The sequence below is a fragment of the Chinchilla lanigera genome, unplaced genomic scaffold, assembly GCF_000276665.1.
Source record: "Chinchilla lanigera isolate Chin_1 unplaced genomic scaffold, ChiLan1.0 scaffold00076, whole genome shotgun sequence".
Classification (NCBI taxonomy): domain Eukaryota; kingdom Metazoa; phylum Chordata; class Mammalia; order Rodentia; family Chinchillidae; genus Chinchilla; species Chinchilla lanigera.
In genome coordinates, this window is record NW_004955477.1 from 4,676,596 (window position 1) to 4,699,268 (window position 22,673).

The window sequence follows — 22,673 nt, forward strand, 5'->3', positions numbered from 1 at the left end:
AGGTAGCACGATTTGCCTGCCATTATGTTATTTGTACTGTAGAAATTCAAAATTCCAGAACCAGATGTTTTATGAGAAATCATTTCCATTCTGAAAATGTGACTGAACTTTTCCTAACTATATCAAAAATGGAACAGTTTACTAGCATACATAATTGAAAACAAAGTTTATGAGGTAGTAGATGTGTATGAATAGCAACAGAATTTTAACAGAACTGTGTCAAAATTTGTATCTTGTATATCATACTCAGACAAAATCTGTTCAGGGCTCAGATGCATAGATGAGTAAATGAGTCAGTGGAGTTTGAGATTGATGAAGCCACCATGTACAGCCATGTAGGTTGTGTACTGAACAACCATAGTACAGGAAGCTGCTTTTCTTAATAGAGTATGATATGAAAGGCATCTGCTTTGGTGACAAGCTGTATAACCCACACAGCTGCAGAGTTCTCCATGAACCATCACCTTGAGGGAGAAGTAGAACCCACACATGTGTCCTCAGAGAAGGAAAATTTTAACTCTTACAACAAATTGCGTAGGCCAAGGGTGTAGCTCAGTGGTAAGCATTCAGCATGTGCATTATGCTGGGTTCAAGCCTCAGCACCATAAAAAACAAAAACAAAACAGCATGTGTGTGTCGTAGCAATCAGAACCAGCATGCAGTCATTCCCCTGTCTTTTACTTATTCAACCCTCGTAGCTGTGAGTCCCTCTTTACCCCGGAGCTCCACACTGCTGCCAGCATCCCTGCACCCATGGAGAACCAGATTCTTCTGCCTCCCCTCTCTCTCTGCACCATGCAGAACTTCTTGCCTCACATGCCTGCTCCTGGACTCCTGTTTCTTTGAGTCCAGTGTTTATGGGTTAGAACCCGTGCTGCCCCCAACCGCAAAGAAAGATCTTCTTAGTTTTCTTTCCTTCTTTCGTTCTTTCTTTCTTTCTTTCTTTCTTTCTTTCTTTCTTTCTTCCTTCCTTCCTTCCTTCCTTCCATCTCCTTCCTTCCTTCCTCCTTCTTCCTTCCTTCCTCTCTCTCTCTCTCTCTCTCTCTCTCTCTCTCTCTCTCTCTCTCTCTCTCTTTCTCTTTCTTTCTTTCTTTCTTTCTTTATTTCTTTCTTTCCTTTTCACAGTTTTGGAATCTTTGAGAAAGCCTTCAACACTTTGTCCCCTGTCATAAGCAATGGGTTCCTAACTCCAACCAACAGACCATTAAATGCTTTCTCCAGAGTTGCCCATTCTAATAGCCTGGAACAACCTCATGAAATATGCTCCTATTTTGAGCCTAGCAAAAGCAATCTAATTCCAACAGACGATTTAGAACGGATTTTTTTTTGAAGTCTTGCAAATAGGACAGAAATGAATATGCAATGAGTTGACACCTATTAAAGCATTCTTATTATTGACAAAATTTATTTTCTTTTTGACACATAATTGAACACATATACAGGGTACAGTGTGGTGATTTGATGCATGCATACAATGGGTAATGATAAAAGGATAATTAGCATTTCCATCTCTCTCATTTCTTTATGTTTGGAATTTATGAACTCCTGTTATTATGCTTAAGACTGTCCAGTTGGGTAGGATTAGACAATACTAACCTTCACAGCATACAGCCTCTGAGAGGACCCACACTGGAGCCAGTCTTGTGTATCACTAGAAATTTCTTTGCTGACTTTTCCTGCCTAACTGGTACTTAATACTATCCCACATTCATCAAATTATTGCAAGAACTTGAGTCTGTTCCAGAGAAAAGATGCTCAGGCAATTTAGAAACGAGAAGACAAGATCTAAGAAAAAAAAGTTCCAAAGAATTAGAACTACTTAACCTAAAGAAAAAAAAAAAAGACTGCACCGTGGTTCACTAATTCCAGCAAATTTATTAAAGATATTTGACATAGGACACTGAGTATCTGGTTCTCCTTTCCTAAGCACAGAGAGGAAATGATTTCCAATTGCCTCAGGAAGGATTTGGGTTGGAAAATGAGGAAGCATTTCCAGGTGCTGTAGGTCATTAAATGCTTACTGCTCAAAGAGGTGATAAACCTTTTGGAAATGATTCCAGGAACTAAGTTGTCTATCTCAGCCATTTTAGGAACGATCTGGCCGGAGAAATGGGGTGAATGACATTATCTTCCTGAAATACTTTCCAGCCACATTTGTTGTTAGACAGTCCCTACAGTGCTTCCTGGCATCCAAATGTTGTGACTGTGTAGCTTCCATATACTCTCCATAGAGAAAGAAAGGGAGGTTGAAAAGGTGCAAATATCCATGCAAAGGTCTGGTTTTGGCTTTCCTTGAGGGCAAATTCCAGGGCCTGAAGCACTTCAGCACTAAGCCGCAGCTTCATGACTGGAGCCATCTGTCAGTGAAGATAAACACGGCACTGGGCCACTTTTCTTACACATCAGCTTTGAGTTTTATTTCACGAGTCTCTCCTTCCCCTTGTCTTGACATGGAATCTGTTTCCCTGACTACAGCAGAAGACAGAGGCTCAGACTGGACAAGTTATGAGACCCTTTCTCCTGGATACTATAATTGGTCCAGAGGTGGGGGGTGTATTCTAAAGCCAGCCAATCAGAGTCTTCTCCCCAGAGTGAGCTACCTGCAGGCACTGGGGACAGATCATTTCTTCATTTCTGGATGTAAGTCTGCAGTATCGAGGTCAAGAGCCACCTAAAGCCATGTCCCTGGGGAAAGCTGTGAGTATAGGAATCCAGGAACACGTGAAACTGAGAGTATAAATGTATTGGAAGAACACTGAAGCCTGAGAATCACCCTGCATACGGGCCCTACCCCTGTGACTGTGTACTCCCCCCGCCAATATAGGGAGACTGAGGCAGGAGGATCATGACTTCAAGGCCAGCCTGAGCTGCACAGTTACTTCAAGTTCTCCCTGAGCTACATAGTGAGATCCTGTCTCAAAAACACAAGAAAAAAGAGGAGGACAAGTAAGAGTGAGGATGAGGACAGAGATGAAGGAGGAGGAAAAGGAAAAGGAAGGGGAGTAGAGGAGGAGGAGGAGGGGAAGGAAGATCAAAACACAATAATACAAGCTGAGCTATATCACACTAGAAAATGACAGCAATAGTGCTTCACTCCTCAGAGGAAAAGAAGACTAAAAGCAGCCAGAAAGATAAGGAAGAAGAGAGCGTCTAGGAAGATGGAAGGAGGTTGAGGACTACCCTACAAGGAGCTACAGAGGGTCCAAGAGGCTCTCAGCAGTGTAACACATGATTTTACTGCACATAAATGACTTCCCCTTAACCTCAAACTCAGAAACGCTCTGCTGTGTGGAATGGTTTGCGGGGCAGGTGAATCAACAAGGGGCAGAAGTCACAGTTGGGCTCTCCATGAGGTAAAGATAAGGAAACACCACAAAAGGCAGAGCTCAGAACTTGGAGGTAGGATATCAAGAATTCTGGTTGGATTTCCTTATGACAAGGGAGGTTATGCACCCTTTGTAGAACTCTAAGTGAAGCTTGTGCTTTCCCATGTGCCTGGGGCTAAGATAGTTGGAAAACACCCAAAAGGGGTTCAAATGCTGAGAAGGGATCCTGGAGGCATCATGCCTATTTTGTGCTTTCACAGCAGAATCAAACAGACATAAACAAGGGCACAAGGCTCACACACAGCCCCACAGTTAAAAATACAACAGCAATAAATACATAGTACTAACACCGATGCAAGCGAGGGTCGGGCTCTGCACACCTGCCTTACCTTAGTAGTCAAAGCTGTCCAATGAGCCGCCTGCAGCTGAGCTCAGGCATTGACCAGTCAGGAACAGACACTCTCTGCAAATTTGAATCCCTGGTTTGCATGCAGGAACTGGGTGGGAAATCTTGGTGGGAACTATATTAGCTACCACTTTTCCTGTGTTTGGGGGTCAACCACCCTGATCTGCCTTTAGTCAGAGCTGTATTTTCTTTTGCTCGAGAGAGGCTGCAAATAAAAATCAAGTTTGTGTTTCTCTGGGCTTGATCTTGTTTTTATGATTTCTGGACCCAAGAACTCTGTTATGATAACAGGATGGAAATCTCAGATGCTGCAAGTTGAATGTCCTGAGACCTAGAGATCTCAAAGAGCACCTGTGTTTCAAAGGAATACATAGTTCTTGTTAACCCATACGGCATTAAAATGTAGAGCAGGTAATCATTTCAGGTGTAAAGATTTATTCCAGTCTCTGAAAAGTGTAAGTAATTCGTCTTCTAATGAAATAATATTGCACAGTGACCTAGGATGTAGACAGAAGCATCCATTAGCAGCAGTGAAGCCAGGCCCTTCCCATTCTGCTTGGGGTGTTCTACAAACAGAGGATGTGGAAGAATAGGGAAGGTTTTCCCCAGTCCATCAGGAGCAGAGCAGGAGCCAGCAGGAAACAAGAACAGTAGATAGGAAAATGTCAGTAAACCAAATGCAATTATTGCACTTAAACTGTGGAACGGAAGGAAGCAGCTTCCAGAATGAAATTGATCAGGATTTGAATTGCAGAGAGCACTGTTTCAAAGAATAAGCTACCTTTTTAACATGCTAAGCTGATTCTGAAACTATTTTACCATTACATTTTAACAAAGGAGATTTAATATGAGAGAAGCTACACTCCCCTTAAGTCTTCCCAAAGCCCTCAATTCATATTTACTAATAATGATGATTTCCAAAAGCTCATTCCTGCAATCAAGAGCAGGCAGCACAGCGGGCAAAAGGCCGTGCATGGAGCAGTCTCCACAAATAATTGCCTGTCAGCTTGGCTCCTTGAGGAGAAACGGCAAGCTCACAGGACGGCACTTTGGTCTGCTGTCCAACTTGAAGACAGAAACAGAACACAAAGCTTGAGGAAAATGCTTTTAGACACTCAGGGTTACTTGAAATGTAGGCTTCTTAACCTCTAGACAGTGGCTTAGATAAACCAATGGAGGCCCTGAAAATTTGTACCCGATTTTTTTGTATGTTTATATTATAGCTCTCTTTCTGGGAGGAGGACCTACAGAGGGGCTATGATGCTCAGACATCTAAGAATATAATATATTTCCAGTAGCACTCTCTGACAGAATCTTCTACAATAATGGAAATATACTACAGCTGTACTGTTCAAACTGGTGACAGTCAGTCACATGTAGCCACTGAGCACATGAAATGTGATTAGTGTGATGGATTTTTATCCTATTTAATTTTAATTAATTTAAGTTTAAAAAGGCAAACAGGAAGGATAAAGAAAGTTAAGTAGTTGCCTGCAGGGCGTTAGATGTTGGAAGAAGGTTACCTACAAAGGAATAGCCCAGGGGAATATTTTGTATCCCTGACACATCTCGGTTGTTGTGGTGATTACTTGACCCTATGAATTTGTCAAAGTTCATGGAAATATAACTCCCAAAAAGTGAATTTTATCTTCATTTGAAAACATTTAATCAGCTACATGTGGCCAGTGGCTACCGTATTTGCTGTCCAGCTGTAGGCCACTACTTTAAAAGCCTCCATGTCCATGCACCAGCAATGATTTCACTGAACTTTCTTGATGATCAGATTTATTAACTCAGATATTGTTCACCGATGTCACTGGAATCAACATTCCTGCCTCCCTGATAAGGCAACAAGCTATGTACTTGCTAACTCCCTGTCCCAAACCCTCCATCGTAACAAAGGAAGGTCAGATTTCTTGGCAGGCAGACCAGTGATGTCCAAAGTCTAAGACCAGTGTCCCAAGTTTTAGTCTCTAATCTCAGGACAGAGCGACTGCTTTTGCCACGTTCCAAGATTTGTCCAGGTCAAAATAGCAAGCAAGGTGACCTAAATGTGCAGCTCTATCGTTGGTATCCTCCACTGACAACAAGAAGAATTTTTCAAGAAGAAGCAACATCAAGTTCCCAGGCTCATGGTAACTCTTTCAAATTCTACTTCAATTCTTTCCCTTTTACCATGTAACAGTATCCTAGGGATCTCCTAATACAGTTCTGCAAACTGGGTGGGATAAAACAACAGAAATATACTCTCTTGTGTTTCAGGAAGAAAGAAGTCTGAAATCCAGGTATCACCAGAGGTGATTCCCTTTTGGGGACGTAGAGGAAGAACTTATTCCGGGTCTCCTTCCACCTTCTGGGGATTCCTTTGCTTGTGGTGGCATCACTCCAGGCTCTGCCTCCATCTCCACATGCATTTACCTCCTCTCCTAATCTCTGTGTACAAGTTTTCCCTTTCTTATAAGGACAGCAGTCATTGGATTAAGGCCCAAACTAGCCCAGCATGACCTCAACTTAACTTGATTACAAAGATCCTATTTCCAAATAAGGTTATTGTTTTAGTTACTTTCTCATTGCTGGGACAAAATGCTAGACACCGACAAGTTAAAGGAGGAAAGGTCTATTTTAGCTCACAGTTTGAAGAAGATTTAGTCCATAGTCAGCTGCCTCCGAGAGAGGGCAGCATGGCAGAGGGTCATGGCAGAGGAGAGCAATCCATGGCATGTCAGGCAGGAAGCAGCAATGATCCTTCCTCCTCTTTTTAACCCATCCAGGCTGCGAGCCTATTTGTTGATGCCACCCACACCCAGGGCCTTCCTATTGTCCACAATAGAACTATGTTAAGCCAATCAGTGGACTAATCCAGTTATCACACACCTATGACCCAGTATCACACACCTATGATCCAGCCACCTCCCAAAAGCCCCACCTATGAGTACCTGATGATTTGGGGCAACATCTAGATATAATCCATAACAGTTATACTCCCAGAAGGCAAAAAATATATATATATATACACATATATATATAGCTCTGATAACTGTATTGCTCATGTCTGATGGTGTATTGAAATGAACAGTTAATGATTACAATTTTTTTATGTTCTGATCAGTTGTGCATGCTTGTGCCTGGTGGTCTGAGCAACTGGATTTGAAGGTAACAATATGCAATGGTATTACAATGGTGAACTCCTACCATCTTGTCTAGTGAAACTCTGTACTGTCTCTACTGTTCTATTGAAGAATTATTTTGTTATTCCCTACAATGATTTGAGCAATTTTTCATTCTTACATTTGGTAATCTGAGTAATGTAGTTGAGGATAGCGATATGTAATGTAACAACTGCTGTTGATTCGTATTATTTTGTCCTAAGACTCTGTATCACTTTGAATGTTCTTGCTTTCATTTATTTATTTATTTATTTTAGTTTAGTTTATTTATTTATTTTTTTTTTTGGTTTGGTTTTTCTCCGGTACCGGGAACCGAGCTCACAACCTTGCGCTTGCCAGGCAGGCGCTTTTGCCGCTGAGCTAAATCCCCAGCCCCCTTGCTTTCATTTATTTATGTTTCTGATACTGGTATGCTGCTACTGTTCTATTTCTTTGCTTGTTTGTTTCTCATTTACTACTCTTTTTAAAATAAAATAAAATAAAATAAAAACAGTTATACTCCCAGGTACCAGGATTTGAAGTGGGGGTCAACCCATAAGATCACAGCCACCTCTGAAGTAAAATCCTTCCCCCAGGACATACCTGACCAGGTGTGGGCTTCACCTTTGACAATCTGTGTGTGTACGCGCGCACGCGCTCGTTTCTATTGTAGTGTTTTCATAACATGAGTGTCCTCTTCATAGCAAAGGGAACAGGGCCTCACCAGTGTGCACCATCACTGAGGCTTTCACATCCTGGAGGGTCTCCCTCACCGCTGTCCCCTCCCCACCCCTGACACAGCAGGGCAGGCTTCTGCACAGGGACAAGACATCTCTTATATCTGTGGCACTGGAGCTTTTCTGCAGAACACGCTGGGCACTTAGGTGTGTGTGTGATGCATAAACTTAGAGAAATTGGATTTGTTTCCCAAACCTGTGTCCTATTTCAATTGACATTGAACAAGTTCACTTTTTTAGTTTGAATTTCCTTCTTAGTTGTGTGTGAATATAATGCTTTCTTCATAAGGTTGTTTTGATGATTAAATAATATACACATGGAGCACTTAACAGCTAACTGCTAAATGTCACTTTCTAAATCCTTCTCTTCTGTTTTTGTTTTTGTTTTTGTACCAGGAATAGAACTCAAGACTTTGCACTTGCCAGGCAGGCCCTGTGCCACTGAGCTCTATCCCCAGCCCAATCCTTCTCTCTTTGACTATGTTTCTTTCATATTTTCACACCTATAGTGTTTAAATAGTATGAAAAGTGATTTCCATTTAATATAAAAATACAGACAAGTAAGAAGGGTAATTTAACATATCTGTAATTCCCTTACTCAAACATAATTATTATTTACATTGTGGCATGTTTCTTTAGTCTTTTTAAGTGCATATATTTACACATACTATTCCTGAAAAATTGGTTTCATTCTGTACATATTTGTTTTGCAACCTCTTTCACTTAACAAGATGCTGTATTGTCATATTTAATTAAATGGTATTCTAAAACCTGGCTTATAATGGCTGCAGAGTAATTGGTCATGGATGTAACATAATTTGTTCATTGAGGACCCTCTTGTCTGCCATTTGGCTGTTCCAAATGTTTTACTGTTTTAGATACTGTGGGAAACTTATTCACTGTGCACTTCTCTGATATTCCCTTTTGATAAGGTATAAGAAATAGAACTACTTAAATCCACTCTGTAAATGACTATTTCATTTCTTCTTCACTTCCTTCTTCCTCTTCCTCACAGCTGATAACCATCTGTCTTTATTTAATGGAGTGAACAGAAACCATCAGAAGAAAACTTCCTTATCATCCCTGGACCAATTAACTCCACAGCCTACCTACATCTGTGCCCACATACAATTTGCCCTCCTGCCCTCACACATGCTCCGCGCAATGGTTGCACCTGGGCATTAGACCCACGTCTCTTGCCTCCCAAGCATATTACATCTGTCACTGACACTTTCTTACCTCCCCTGCCTCTTTGCTGTTTTCCTCTTACTAGATCTTGAAGATCCCCAGTCCCATGAAAGCATGCTAATTTCTCTCTGATGTTAGTTTCCTATCACTGTTGTAATAATCCACAAACCTAGTGGATTAAAACAAGAATTTATTATCTTGCAGTTCTGGTGGTCAGAAGTCCAAAATGGGTTTAACTGGGTTAGAATCCAGGTATCCAGGGTTGCATTCATTTCAGCATCTCTATGGGAGAATCCCTTTCTTGGTCATTTACAGCTTCTTCCAGCCCCCTGCATTTCTCCATACCCCTTGGCTCATGGCTTCTTCTTCAAAGCCAACAATAGAACATTCTCCAGTCTCCCCCTGACTGAGCTTCCTGCCTCAGAAGGTGAGGATCCTTGTAACCCAGCTGACTTGGATGATGCAAGATAGCATCCCCATCACACAATCCTGAATTTAATCATACCTGCTGTGACCCCTTCGCCATATCAGGTGACGTGCTCACCAGCTTTGGAGAGTCAGACATGGAAAACTTGGGAGTCATTATCCTGCTGACTGCATACCTACTCCTGCTGGATCTTTATCACATCAGTGTCCTGCTTCTGATGAGGTTACCAGTTATCTCCACAGTGCTTCATCCAATGGTCAGGTCCCAGTCCTGCCATGAGATGTGATACAGTGGGTTACTATTTCTTTCATAAAACCCTAACTTTTTTAGGGTGCCAGCAGTCTCTGCCTTCCCCCTTATATCAATTTCACTGACTGCTCCTTCTCTCTTACTACAGTCTCCCTTTCCTCTTGACCATTAAATGTGTATTCTGGGAATCACTTCAGCTGTGTCCACCTGCTGGTGACTTCATTTAGCTGTATGGCTTAAATATTTACTGAACACATCTAGATTCCTATTTCCCATCCCAACCTCCACTCTTTGTTCCCAGTCTCATTAGTACAACTGGTCACCTGACAACTTCCCTGGGATTCTAACAGACCCCTCTAATTCGACTTATCCAATACTGAATTCAAGGTCCATCCACCCCTACCTGTGTAATCTGCCATTCTCCCCCCATACAGGGACAGTGAGCCTAGGTACGCAGGCAAAAGCGTGGGTGCATCATGATGATTCTTTCCCTCAAGGCTACATCTTGTCCATCAGCAAATCCTCAAGGTGCTCCCATTAACCACTACCTTAGACTGATTCTCCTACCCTTACAATCCCCTCAATTTTTACTTCCTTTCCTGGATCTTTGCAGGTCAGCCTGACTACCTGGATGGTGGTCACCCTGCTTCTAGTCCCACTTTGAATTCCGTTTCCCATATGGAAACCAAAATGGTCTTTAAAATCCTAAATCAGAGCATGCTGAAGCTGCTCTTAAACCTTTCAAGAGTGTATCTAAATCCAGGTTGGTAGTCCAGGGTCTCAGGCAGGCCACAGGCATCACAGAGTTTTTCAGATAACAGTAACAAGGAACATGAAGAGGACCCTGTGGATTTTTAGTGTTGCTTGGAAGTGAAAACACTGAAGGAAGTTTGTTAGAAAATAGATGGTGGCAGGCCAAGACTGAAATCAGGGTCTAGGGGCCAGGCAGTGCCCAGTACCCTGATTGTGCCTTAGCAGCAACTTCAGATTATGTAAAGCAAAATTTCTGCATATCTAGCCCTTTACTAAACTTTTCCAAGGATTGTACTTTGAAGGCTGAGCCCATGAAGACACGTGATCAGATAGAAGAAGCAAAAGACAGCTGGATGTGAGAAGACAAAGTAGCTGAGAGGCCAGGCTACCAGTGATTGTTTTCGTGGAGTCAGAAGTGTGTGGAGCTGCAGACAGAGAAATTCAGTCCTAATAACACCCACTTTCATGGACTGACATAGGCACGTTATAGAGATACGATGGTTAGTTGTGGTAGTTTCACCAACTCTGTGGGTTCATGGGCTCTATCAGAACAATGAGACAGGGTCAGTCCAGTGCAGGAACAGACTTTTATTCTTATGTTTGAGCACTCAGGGAAATCTACAGGGCACAGGAAAGGGCTGAGGTGTACAATTTTTACAAGGGACAAAGGGCTGAGGCCTACAATTTTACAAGGGACAATTCTTGCAGCATCTATGAGGTAGGCAATGAGGACCTGGACTTTACATATCCCCTATATGTGGAGGTGGAGTTTGCTTTGCACTTTGTTCTCCGTTATCATACCTCTTCACATGACACATCTCATTGCCGTCTTAAGACTCCACCTTGGAGTGTGGTTTCCTTATGCTAATAAAATAAAGGTAACTATATGCTATTTTAGTGCCAATTCTTTTTTTAGTATATGTTTGCAGTGTGTAATGATTACATTTATCATGGGGAGTTTGTATATATACATAATATATGTTATTCTTTCTATCTTCTTTTCCTCTCAAATTCCCTGCTTCCTCCAATTCATTTTTTTCTTCAATTCTATTTTTGTAATTCCTTCTCCTTTCCTTCCGTTTCCCTTCCTTCCAATTCTTCTTCCCTGTCCCATTTTAAGAAGATCTCCGTACTTCCTATTATCTATCCTTTATTTTGCTTTTTATTTATATTTCAGATTTCTCACAGAAAAGAAACCATCTGATAATTAAAATTGTGTGTCTGATTTATTTCACCTAACATTATGGTCTTGAGGTGCATCCATTTACCTACAAATGCCTCAAATTTATCCTTCTTTGTGGCAGAGTAGTACTCAGTGGGTATAAATACCACATTTTCTTTATCCATTCATCTGTTGCTGGGCATATAGGCTAAAACAGAAACATGGATTAATGTTTCAAATTCTGTGTCAAACGGGAGTAGTGATAGTTGACATCCTTGTCTTTTTCCTGATTTTACAGGGAAAGCTTCTATTTTTTTTCCCATTTTATATGATGTTAGAAGTAGATTTGTTATAAATAGCTTTTGTCAAGTTGAGATAAGGTCCTTTTTTATTCAATCAGAATTTATTGCTACTTTTTAGATAAACAAAATGATGACATTCATCATAGAGAATTTGTACCTGTACATGATATAACTTGTGTAAGGTCCTTTTTATACCTATTTTCTTCACTGTTTTTGTCATGAAAGGATGTTGCATTTTGTTAAAGGTTTTTTGCATCTATTGATATGTTCTTGTGGCTTTTGTCCTTGCTTCTCTTTATGTGATATATTATATTGATTTGCATATGCTGAACCATCCTTGCATCCCTGGGATGAAGCCTATTGGTTATGATGTAAGTTTTTTTATAATTTATTACATTCTGTTTGCCAGTATCTTGTTGAGGATTTTTGCATCTATATTCATCGAAGAGATTGGTCTATAGTTCTCTTTTTTGACTGGATCCTTGAGGTTTTACAATCAAGTTAATGCTAATTTATAGGAATTATTTCAGAAGTACTCCTCTTTCAATTTCATTAATGAGTTTGAGGAATATTGATGTTAGATCTTCCCTGAAGTTTTTCTAGAATTCAGTACTGAATCCATCTGGACCTGGGCTTTTCTTACTTGGTAGGTGTTATGGTTTGTGTCTACATGTTCCACCCCAAATCCTCATGCAGTCATGGCGTGGGCTTCTAGATTTTTGATTGATCCATAGTTCAAGGCTGGCATTATGGGTGTGAGTGCTACACCTGCCCCTGGGGCAGGTAGTTTGCATACAATGTAAGAGAGGGAAAGAGGCTGCTTGCTGCTCCTCCCTTTTTGCTCTGTTGCTTTTGCTATCATCTGCCACCATGAACTGTTGCCCTCTGCCATGTGCCACTCTGCCTTGGAGCCAGCCAAGTATGGAATGAAATCTCCACAAACTGTGAGCTAAATAAACCTTTCCTTTCTTAAGTTTTGGCATCAGGTATTTTGTCTCAGCAATGAGAAAAAACTTACAAAGATAGTAGGTTTTTTTTTAATTATTGCTTCAATTTCATTGCTTGCTATTGAATTATTTATGGTTTTTTAAGTCTTATGTATCTAGGAATCTATTCATTTCTTCTGAATTCTCCAATTTATTGCTGTACAGGTTTGTGAAACAATAATCTTTTTGATTTTAGCAAAGTCCATTGTTACCTCACTTTTTTCAGTTCTAATTGCATTGGTTTGGGTATTTTCTCTCCTTTTTTTTTTTTTTTTGCTTAGATTGGTGTCTTAGGGTGTCTAAGTTAAAGGAGCAAAGGTTAATTTGAGCTCACAGTTTGTATAGGTTTCAGTCCATAGTTGGCTGACTCCAAGACAGAGTGGCTTTGCAGGCGGACATCACAGAGGAGAAATACCCCATGGCAAGCAAGCAAGAGACAGCAAAGCAGCAAGCAGCAACAGCTACTATACTTTTATATTCCATCCAGGCTACAAACCTATTGATTGGTTGCACCCATACCCAGAGTGGGGCTTCCATTATATACACCCTCAATCCCAGTATCATAGACTTAATTCACACCCTAATCCAGCTATCTTTGAAACTCCCCACCTATCATCACTTGAGGCCTTGGAGGGACATCTAGATACTAGTCGTAACAATTGGCTTAGGGTTTGTCTAGTTTTTTAATTCTTTCGAAGAACCAGCTCTTCAATTCATTGATTCTTTGTATTGGTTTGGTTTGGTTTGATTTTAGTTTCAGTTTCACTAATTTCTGCTCTGATGTTTATAATATCCCCCCTTGTACTGGTTTTGGGTTAGGATTGTTCTTGTTTTTCTAGGACCTTGAAGTACATCTCTAAGTTATTTATCTGTTCTCACTCTGTTTCTGTGGTGTGGGCATTCACAGCTTAAATTTCCACTTAGAACTGCTTTCATTGTGTCCTATAAGTTCTTGTATGTTATACAAGCAATATCACTTAGTTCTAGGAAATGTCTTATTTCTTTCTTGATTCCTTCTGTAACCCACTGTTTATTAAAGAGCATATGTTTAATTTTTATTCATTAGCATAATTTTGAGGGGTTTTGTCATTGATTTTTAGTTTCATTGCATTGTGATCTGATAATATCCATTGTATAATTTTAATTCTTTCACATTTACTTAAACTTTACTTAAACCTGTTTTACTGGCTAATATGTAGTCTATTTTGGAAAAAGTTCCATGTGCTTCTGAAAAGAATGTGTATTCTCTTGTTGTTGGGTAGAATACTCTATAGGTATATCCTAAGTACATTTATTCAACAATTTTGTTTAACTCTGATATTTCTTTGTTGATTTGCTATCTACTGATCTCTTTGTGACTTTGGAATATTGAGGTCCCCCACTATAGTTGTAGTGATATTTACCTGATCTTTTATGTTCAGTAATGTTTTATGAAGTTGGGTGTACTTATGTTCAGTGTATGTATGTTTATAATTTTTAATCTCTTCCTATTGAATTGTGTCCCTCTTCTGATCAGTTTTGGCTAGAATTCACATTGTTTGAAAATAGGATAGATACTCCTGCTTGTTTTTGAGATGCTGTTACATGGAATATTGTTTCCATCTTTTGATTTTTAGTCAAAAAGTGGGTGATAAATATATTTTTTATATACAGAATACCATTAAATTTTGTTCATTGATCCATTGTGTCAATTTGTTCTTTTAATTGGGAATTTGAGAACATTCACATTTAGAGTTATTGCTGAAAGATGTTGACTTATTACTGTCATTGCAATATTTTCCTATTGTTGATTCTCATCTTTTTCCCGAACTGCTCGATTTATCTGCTGTATTCACCCTATTAGATATTTTGGCATGGTTAATTTCATTGTCTTTTCTAAAAAATCCTTGAGAATTTTTTGGAGTGCTTCTTTGGCGGCACTGAATTTCATCAGGTGCTCCTTGTCACAGAAAGAACTTATTTAATCTTCAATTTTGAAAGATAATTTTTCAGAATATATCAGTATAGAATTTTTGTTTGGTACCTTTTCATGGACTCATTCTTTGCTAAATTGGTCATTCATATATTACTCTGTTTAGCTCAGCTAGCTTTTTATTAGTATCTTCTGTGAACTCACTGATCATTTTGTTTATTAAGTCTATTATCTATTTAGTTACATTTTCCTTGCACTCTTCAATCACCTGCTAATCTGATTTTTTAAAATTTCCTGTTTTTCTCTCAAATAATTTGGCTTTGTTACTTTTAGTCCTTACCGTCAATGCCCCAATGGATAGGCTTTGGGGAACTTGGGAATTTGGGGAGGAATTTTTCTGCATTGCTTTCTCACATTTCCATTTTTTGTTATTGTTTTGTGCTTTCTTTTTTTGTGCTGAGGTTTATGGATTGATATAGTGAAAACTGTGATGCTAATATAGAGACCTCCTTAGTTTAGTTAGACCTCTTTAGCTAGTATGGAGACTTCTTTTCAGTGATGCACACTGGGTTTGGCTGCCTGTAGGTCCGTGACTCTGTCCCAAGATCCAATTTCCATTTATTTGGGAGGGAGGGTTGCAGGGTATTTGGTCCAGCACCCAGTTTTCCAGGCATGGGCTATAATGTTGTTAATGACATAAAGGCGATACAGATATTGGCATACAGAGGAAATCAATTAATAGCAACAACTATACCACCTTGGCAAAAGTAATAAAATTGTCAAAAATTACAACATCAAAGAAAAACTAAATATTGTCATACCATAAGAACTAGTATTATACAACCCTTAACCATAGAAAATATGATAATATAAATGATAATATAATGATAATATAAATGATAAAATAAATGATAATATAAATGATAATGATAATATAAACACTAAGACAACCAAATTTTGACATACAGTAAATATCCACTACATGCAACAACTATACCTCACTAATAATAGAGTAATATTCATCAATAATAGTAGAGTTAACTATCTAAAGATTCATTAAGCTTAATGATTATATTAGTAAGAATAAAGGGGATAGGAAACTGAAGAATGAAAAAAATAGAATTCAAAAAATTAGTCAATAGAAGATGAGAAGGAGAGAAAAGTAAAGGACCTGAGTGAGGAGTAAAAGGAAATTAATACTAGAAAGAGTAACAAAAAGGACCAACAAGAAAAAGAAAAAAAGAGCTAATAGAAGAAATTAAAAAAAGAAAAAGAATTAAAAGAAGAAAAATGGAGGAAAAACCCCATCCCCAAAAAGTGAAAGAAAAAAGAAAAACTGAGTCCAAAAATATCCCCCGTCTTTTTTTTTTTTTAATAGGGTCTCACTGTGTAGTTCAAGCTGGCCTCAAACTCTCAGCAATCATCCTACCTCAGCCTCCTGAGTGCTGGGATTATAAAAGGTGTGTGCCACCACACCCAACTCCTCTGTCTTTTTGAATGAGGCGTTTCTTTCTAGGATATGCAGTCATGGAATCCAGCAAGTCAAGATTTTCTTACCGTGGAGGCCAGGGGTCATGTCCTTCCTGACTGAGTTTCAGCTCTCCAGGGGTTCTATGTTTAGGCCACATCCTCTCTGCAATTGTCTCCCTTGGCTATCTGTCCCCAGTCACTGTGGGAGGATAAAACTGGAAATCCTAAAATGGGGTTGTTCTGTGGCTCAGTCTTAAACAATTTACTCCTTCTGGTTAAACATTCTGTGGCAGTACAGCAAATACTGCACTGGGTTTCTTCTCCAACACAAGCCTACCATGAAGAAGCCACTTTCTGAGTAAACCCCATGCTGTTTTTGTAGTTAACAATAGCTGTGGGCATTTCTGGGGGTTAGCACTGCTAGCCTAATCCATTATTTCTCCTGCAGCTGCTGACTTTCTAGGCTTACCTTCCCTTCTGGAGCATTGGACCCACCCATAACCAGGTCAGTTAGTTGGCTGGCAATTCTGCTGCCCTGTGCTGAGAGGAAACAAAATACAGAGCAGAGTTGGGTGTGGCAGGTGGCTGTAGCCCAGGCGTGGAACCCATGAGGCAAATGTCATGCAGGGGCGTGTTTGGGGGCAAGCTCCATGTGCCATGAACAGGGAGAGGTTGGTAGTTTTCCTATGTATGTTTTACCAAAACTCTGTGTATGTGTGTGTGTGTGTGTGTGTGTGTGTGTGTGAGTGTGTGCGTGTTACTGGGGATCAAACACAGAGGTCCTTTATAACTGAGCTACATCTCCAGCCCTTTCTTTTTTTATTTTGAGACAACGACTTGCAAAATTGTGTGAACTGGTTTCAAACTTGAGAACCTCTTGCCTCAGCATCTCAGGTAGCTTGAATACAGGCAAGTACTACCACACAGGACTTAACACAACTTTTTAACAAAATTATTTTTAAACAATAAAACTCTACATTTCTGCAAAGCCTTCGTGAGTGCCCTCTGATGTTTGACCCCAGTCCTGTGGACACATTTGCATTGGCCACACTGACCATGTTCACCAAGGTAACTACTTACTAAAGTGTTTACTTCAAGCAGGTGGGGCCCTCTGGAGTGGAGCATGGCCTAACTCTTGCTGGTCTCTGCAGCAACGTGCCCTGACACTATTACTGGCCCATGGTCAGACTCAGGGTGTCTTTGTTTATCAATGAGGGCTCTAAATAGGATGTTACTAGGAGGTGTCAAGCCTGCCCTGGCTCGTCGGCATAGTCATGGGTCCATGGAAACGCAACCTGATGCCTCTACATCTGACAGGTCATTTATAAAGAACTGACTTGACAGATTGAATGCTTTCCCCTTGAAAAATGGAGATGAATACAAAAATATTGAGCATCCTGAAGCAATCTTATGATTTACACAGACATTAACAAGAGCTGAGCCCTGCCCAGTTCACTTTGCATTGTTTGGCATCTAATTCACCTCCCTAACCCTCCTCCTATTATCAAGATCTACAATCCACAGCCTATAAATATTGTAGGAGCATATGACCGGGGGTGTCAGGGATGTCGGCCAGGGTGATAAAAATGTCTGTCTAAGGAGCTTGAGGGTCCGTCATGGTGAAGGATGGACTGGAGACAGGGCATGGCAAACATTTGTTTCAAGACTGGCCTTGGATGCAGGAGTAAGGACAGCATGTGGCAGGCAGAAGGAAGGAGCAGCCTGGAGAGCTGCTAGGGCCAGGCCCATCCCGGGGGCCTTTCTGCCTCCTACGCACCAGCCAAACAGCTGCTTGCTGTCCTTAATGCTTGTGCTTTGAGCTGGTATTGAGGATGTAATTGAGTCAGACCAAAGTTCAGCATATTTCATAGTTCCCCAGCCCTTATATTACCCTCTATCACCATCACCAGCCCCATCAATCATCTGGTACTGGCTAGGGATGGAAAAAGGAGCAAGCACAGAATGGGAGCAAGTGTCCCAATGAGGAGCAAGCAGTAACTCAAGATATGTAAGGAAAGGGGCATTAAGTGGGGACTGGGTGAACCATTTGGAATCAGTTGTAATGAGTGTCTCAGAGCCAACAGTACCCAGATGGTCTAGCAGCAGTCACACAAAACCTCCAGAGAGAAGAAGGCTTTAAAAGGGGTCCAAGAGCAGACAGAAGCACAACACATAATTAAATGGCTTCACTGGCAATAACAACAATCATAACTTACATTGACTGAACGCTTACTCAATGTCAAGGCCTGTGCTAAGCATTTTTAAATGAACCACCTCATTTAATCCTCCAATAACCCTACACAGTTGATTCCATTGTCGCCACATTTCTGCTACAGCAATTAACACATGAGTCGATCAGGTGACCTGCTTAAGGACCTGGGCAATACTGAGATAAGGACAAATGCAGGGAACTGGATGGCAACCTGCAGAAATCTAGATGGAAGGCTGTAGTTCTGGTGCTGGGTCACCGTGGAAACATGTGTAGCATCACAAGGAAGGGGAGCAATTGTTGTCAGCACCACCAGGCAGATGGTCAGAAGCTGGCACCAAAATATCATCTGGGTATGAAGCATGCCTCATTCTTCAATAAAGAGGCTGGGAGAGGAAGTGGGAGCAAGATGGGTGGGCTGCTCTCACCCCTAACTTGAGGTGACAGGTCCCAGGCAGTGAGGTCTGTGCCTGTGTGACACAGAGCAGCTTCGGCTGCCAAGGAAGACAGAGTTTTACCCCAGGGTTCAAGCCCACACACAGCAGCAAAATGCTAGTCACATGTCAAAAGCCAGCATAAAGCACACACCTCTGAGTTGTGCCACTGAGGACGAGGCACCTGGGGTATTGGTGCATTAGCTCTCACTGGTCATCACTGAGACTCCTTCAAAAGGGTTCCATTTCCCTGGCACTTCTTGCCTGGTACATAGGTGGCTCCACAAGCACTACGAGCAAGAAAACCCCTCAGAAGAAAAGCTGTCTCTGCTGGCCTTGGGTGGCTGGCCAGTATGTACTGGTGTGATGGTGAGCAGAAGTGGGCAGGGCACTTACTGTGATTGTCCAAGGACCATATCTCTCCCATTTTTAGGGGCTTGACTTTTGATCTAGAATATCAATTTGACCCAGAATAATTCCACTCCTCCACCTCTCAGCATCCAGTCACATAATATTCCCACATGCTTATGTAATCCCCTGTGCCAAACATCAGATCAGGAGTTTCACAGCATAATTCCCCTGCCAACTCTGTGGCATGAGATTATGAACTCTGTTTTACCAACGAATAAACAGACTCATTGAATTAGAGCAGTTATGTGTAGGTGTTGTCTACAGCACATCCAGGAGAGGTACTGTTGTCGTAGACTTCTCCATGAATGGAGCCTCTGAGGTTGTAAAGTGTACACCCTGTGTAACCATGCATAGCATCCCATGTAAGAAAGATTGCATCACTTGCCAAATAACCCCCCGCTAAGAAGCAGCAGAGTGGAAACCTCACCTGTCTGCTGCAAAGCTTGATGCCTACTCCTCAGCCTCATTGCCACCACAGCCTGGAGAAGGCACTTCATAAATGCTGGATGATAGCACAATGCTCCAAAAGAAGCACATCTTCACTCTTCCAGGCCCTTGGGGATGCCACTGAGTCATCTGGCTGCATAGTTTAAAGGATTTGCACATGTAGCCAAGAAGGAACCAGACTCAGCCACAGGGCAGCATGAGTCATGACAGGCAAAAGGAAATAATCAAGACTCAGTGTGTGGAAGTGGGGTGGAAGACAGGAAGTGGGTGGAAGAAATAAGCAGAGTGCTCTGGAAAACAAGGAAACCAAAGCTGTTTAGAAGTAAATGGATACAGAAAAAATGAGATAGATTATGAAAGAGGAACCCACAGCATTCCAAGAGCACAGAGTCCTATGTATGGAAAGCAGGGTTTCTTTGCCAATGGCTCCCAATAGATATACTTCCCTTGGGGTCATTTCTATGAATAGGGTGACACAATTAGAGACGTGCAGGGCCATCTGGGTACCTAGCCACATTCCAAGCTTCAGCTCTCTGGCAAGAACTTCATGCAAAATCCAGCCTGCCTGGTGGAGTTTCTGAGGGCTTTGGCTAGTGAGTCAGTGAGAGCAGATGCCTGGTGTGATTGGCCACCTGTAACACTATTTGCAAGAACAAAGACTCATAGGACTCTCCACTGTCTGAGAGTTCTCCCAGTTCAGCAAGTGCCCCTCTTGTAATTGCAGCCCACTGCCATGGTCATCTCAAAGCCTGGACCATGTACTTCCCCCACCACACAGATCAATATCTTCTCCAAGAGCATAAAAATCTGCAATCAATTGCAATCAGTGTCTCTGGTGTCAGACTCCACCTCTGACCTTGTTCCAAACAAGCCTCTAGCCTCCCACCCCAAGGAGAACAGTCTTACAAAGGTCACATTTGAGCTCCATGTGGCCAAATCAGGGCTCCTTCCCAAATGCTCACTCACCCTCTCAGCAACTTCCCGCAGTATGCCATTTTCTCCTGCTGAAATGCTTTCTTAGATTCACCCATCTCTGCTTCCTCCTGATGCTCATAGAACTCCTTCCAATGCCCTGTGCTGGCTCTTCCCTACTCTATATGTAGTGGACATACAGTTCTGACTGGTCCTTTCTTTTCTCTGTACACAGTTCTCCCCATAATCCCACCCTGACCCAGGCTCCACGTATCACTGGTTGGACTTCACCACCACCTGCCCCATCTTCCTCTCAGAATCCCAGACATCTCAACTCAGCTGCCTGTAGACATGACTCCTTAGATGCTTAAGAATGGTCTCACATTTAACAAGGCAGACAAAACCTTTTTTCCCTCCCTCACCAATAGCCTGTGCCCTCCTTTGCATCTCTTAGTAGTCCCCATGACCTCTACCAGCTTTTCAAACCCAAACTTCAGGAATCCACACAAAACCCCTTTTTTGCTTATCCTCCCTTGCAGCCTATTATGAGTTCAGTCAGATCCAGGCAATCAGAAGATTTGAAAAGTCATTCTGAGTACCACAGAGCTCCAGCCTATGGGATCTTCCTGTTTCCACTCATAGTCCTTCAGTCTGCTCTCAACAGATATGTTAAAAGGATTTTTCTTAATGTCAAAATATGCTACCCCTGGCCTAAATCTCAAGGCCTCACATCATACTGAAAGAAAAACCTAACCTTTAATTCTATCCCCTCTGACCTCTGCCTACTTCCCATCTCTGTCTGGTCCTGCTGTCTTCTTGCCCATGTTTCACCAGCCATGAGACAGCTCCTTCTCCTTTAACACATGGGGAGCATTCCTCACATTGGGTCTCAGTTCATCCCCTTTCCTTGCTACACAATTTACTCTTCCAGAGAAAGTAGGTAGACATCTTAAAGACATAGGTGTAGCCAGACAGTTCATGAACAAAACCCAGACCACAAGAAAAGTACTTCAAAGAATCAACAACTGGGATCTCCTTTTATCAAAAAGTGTTTGCACATCGAAAGAAATCACCAACAGAGTGAAAAGACAACCCACAGAGTGAGAAAAAAATTTAGCCAGTTGTCCCTCAGACAAAGGACTGATATTCTAGAACATATAAAGAATGGAAAAAATCAGACCCCCTCAAATTCAAAGACCCAATCCAAAAATGGGCATCAAAGATGAATATGCACTTCTCAGATGAAGAAATACAAATGGCAGATAAGTATATGAAAAAATGCTCAATGTCATTGATCATTCAAGAGATGCAAACAAAAACAATACTGAGATTCCATATCACTCCAGAAAGAATGACTATCATCAAGAAATCAACCAATAATAAATGCTAGAGGGGCTGTGGGGAGAAAGAAAGCTTTCTCCACTGTTGGTGGCAATGTAGACTGGTGCATTTACAGTAAACCAGTAAACCAGTATGGAGACTCCTCAAAGAACTAGGATTAAAAGTACCATTTGACCCATCTATTCCCATTTTGGGTATCTTCCCAGAAGAATTAAAAACATCATACTACAGCAATATACGTGCACCCATGCTTACAGCAGTACAATTTGTAATAGATAAATCTTGGAAACAATCCAAGTGCCTATCAACCAAGGAATGGATAAAAAAGATGTGATCTTTCAATACATTGGAGTTCTACTCAGACATAAACTTGAAAATTTTATAAGTAAATGGATGCAACTTGACACCATACTCATAAGTGAAATAAATCAGACTCACATGTGTAAACATCACATTGTTTCCCTGGTATGAGAAACTGAAAGAGTGAATAAGGTCCAAAATGCACAACAGTTGTGAAATGGGAAGACATTGTTCAAAGGAAAAAGGAACTAGGATGGAAAAAAGGGGAAAGGAAGGAAAAAAAGGATAAAAAATACATGACAGTTATACTACTAGTTTCTTTTAGTTCATTGAAGAGAAAGGCTTGTGCTAATATCATTTGCAGAATTTTTTATTCCCACATCTTGTGCTCTCAGTAACTCCTTTAAGATAATAATAAGCAATGTATTAACTTTTGCTATTCTCTTATTATATTGTTATGAAATTTTGGGTTTTGTTCTTCCAACTTATCTCAAATGTCCTCTCTGTCTACATCATTACACACACACACACACACACACACACACACACACACAC